This window comes from Manis pentadactyla, chromosome 9 (assembly GCF_030020395.1).
Source record: "Manis pentadactyla isolate mManPen7 chromosome 9, mManPen7.hap1, whole genome shotgun sequence".
NCBI lineage: Eukaryota > Metazoa > Chordata > Mammalia > Pholidota > Manidae > Manis > Manis pentadactyla.
The window spans coordinates 44,764,669-44,767,681 of NC_080027.1; positions in this window are offsets into that span (position 1 = coordinate 44,764,669).

Genomic DNA, 3,013 nt, shown 5'->3' on the forward strand with positions numbered 1-3,013 from the left:
CTGGAGCAGGAATGCAGAAAGGATTATTTATGAAAACATAGAACTCTGCATGAGGGAGAGATACAGGAATTAAAAGGTGTCCTAGGAAGTCTATTGAGCCCTCAGTTCTAGGGAAAGAGGAATTGAAACGTATTACATTATATTGAGTTGTTGGTACCTGAACTCAATGGCAGGAGGACATACTCGCTGGCCCACAGGAGGCTTTCAGTACTGGCTATGATGTGGCATTCACTCAACCTCACCAGTGCTCCAAGTTGGTGGTCCCAACAATTAAAAATCTTGTTCATTATGTAAAATTCTGAAGGCCTCCCACCTAGGGTGCAGAATCCTTCAAAAAAGCAAGCATACCCTTTGTGGACATTAGTATTTTCTGTCTGATTGAGTATTCCTTTGCAGACATCTAGAATAATGTAAAAATTTTACATTTACAATTTCAGGGAAAGGAACTAGGACTTTTAAGATACAAATGTATACTAGGCATTTTATAGTTATTATTTCCATCATTCCCCACAACAATCCTTTGGGGTAGAATTTAGGCAAATTTTATTTTTCAGATGAAAAACAAACTGGTGCTTAGATACAGTAAACATCTTGTTCAAAACAATACACTGAGAGCTAGCAATGTAATGCAGTTGGGTCTAACTCCAGGGTCTGAGATACTAGCCTCTAAATGATAATGTCAACAAAGCAAGAACGGCAGCTCCTTGGGTCCTCACAGCAAATGTCAGTCAAGTAACATTGATTGAGTACACTCTGGGTCAGACACATATCTAGGTCCTAGATATAAAGTAGTAACAAAAGAGACCAAGTCCTTCCCCCAAGGAGCTTATAAATATTTATTTTCCTACCTCTGTCTCTGCTGTACGTCCTCCTGGAACAACATTTAGAACCAATTAAAATAGACTTTATAACAGTCTTACAAATAAAGCTTTGAATATGAATCTTAAAATTTTTGAATGTTTTTGTCTTTTTAAAGTACACATATGAGTGAAACCATATAGCATTTGTCTTTCTCTGCCTGGCTTATTTCACTTAGTATAATACTGTCTAGGTTCGTCTATGTTGTTGCAAATGGCAAGATTTCTTTCCTTTTTATGTCTGAATAATATTCTGTTGTATATATGTACCACATCCTTTTTATCCATTCATCTACTCACGGACACTTTGGTTGCTTCTGTATTTGGCTATTATAAATAATGGGCTAAAACAAAACAAACAAACAAAACAGCAATAGACTCATATACACAGAGAACAGACTGGTGGTTCCCAAGGGGGAGGGGTGGAGGTAGGTGGTGAAACAGGGGAAGGGGAAAAAGAGGCACAAAATCTCAATCATTATATAAATTTGTCATGGGGATGAAAGTACAGTATAGACAATATAGTGAATAGTTCTGTAACATCTTTCTGTGTTGACAGTAACTACACTAATTGGGGTGAGGTCTTAATAATATGGGGAGCTGTTGAATCACTGTGTTGTATACTTGAAACCAATATAATACTGTATATCAACTGTACTTCAATAAACAAAAATGTAAATGGTTTGCTTGCATTGTACATTATAGAGATGCCAAAACAGCCAAAGATTTTTTTGTCAAAGTTAATTCTGACTCTACCTCCAGATTTTCACATACCTTGTTTCCATAGATTCTGACTGAGGGATATTAAGTTGCTTATAACTGTACCCTAGCTCATAGACTACAAATGGATGGCAGAATTCTGCAAAGAAAAACTCAGAATTATAGAAATATCAAGAAAAACTAAGTGGGTAAAACCAAAAGAAGGTCAGCCCATAGATGCCCAGAGAAATGACAGAGTGGTAATTTCCTGAGAGGATAAGAGAAGGAGACATATCTTTAGAGTGTCTAGAGAACGACTCCCTATAGCTGGAGAGACACAGGAAGAAATGTGGAACCAGGTTGTCAAGTGGCTTGACAAAAAAGTGAGAATCTTAGGTCTTACTTTTGTTTTCCCTCTGACATTGCTTGGTGAATCCTTAGGCCTTTTAAAAATGATTACTCCCTATGCTTAACGCCATGAAAGACATTGAGATTCTAAATATATAGCTTTTCAGATCATGGTTAATTTAATGGAACCTTTCAACTCCATCCTAGGAAGGACTCCACACATAATGTCCCTTCTAGCTCTAGTCTTTCTTATTTGATTTCCAGTCTTTATCGCTTTATTTTCCTGGGGTTCAGTCTCAAAGACAACCTCAGAATCAAACAAAATACCAAAAATTCACAGACTGAAAGGAAGAATTCTCTGGGTGTCTATGAAATTGAATAATTACTGTAATCCAATGTGACTCTATGGGAAACACAAGTTTGGCTCCATCTTTTTCTGCCATTATATTTACTATAATAACTTAAAATTTAGACCTTTTGAAACTATGTTGATCCTTTATTTCCTCAACAGAAAAAAATGATAATTATATTAAGATAGACATGAAGCTAAATTATGCAATAGAACACTTGAGAAAAATGTGTAAAATATTACAGGCATTTCCACATTCATCAAGGGCATACTAGTTTATTTTAGTCCAGTCTTCCTGCCAAGGAAAATAGCAGAGGTAGAGAAATATTTTGCAAATGACTTCAGACACCATCCAATGCAATGAAGAGGGAAAGGCTAAGACCCCAAAGACAAGGAAAACCCAGAAAAGGAGCTGAAATTTGGTGCCATTTCCCCCTTAAGGAATTTATCAATTCAGAAGTAATAGCTGATAAAATGAAAAAAGCTTACAGCCATCTCAATGGGTTAGAGTGCAGAGGGACAAAATTAAACCCAAGGATCCCCATGGATGAAGGGGAATGGTAAATAACTAGGCATTTACTTGGATTCCAGAAATTTTATACTTTGAAATAAGGTAAAGTCAGAAATAGACTAGCATAACATAGGGTTTAAAACCAACTCCCTACCTAATTTTACTACTTTGTCTGTAAGAATTAGGGTGACCAACCATCCCAGCTTCTCCAGGACTTCTGTAGATTTCAGAAAGTACCACATCCTGGGA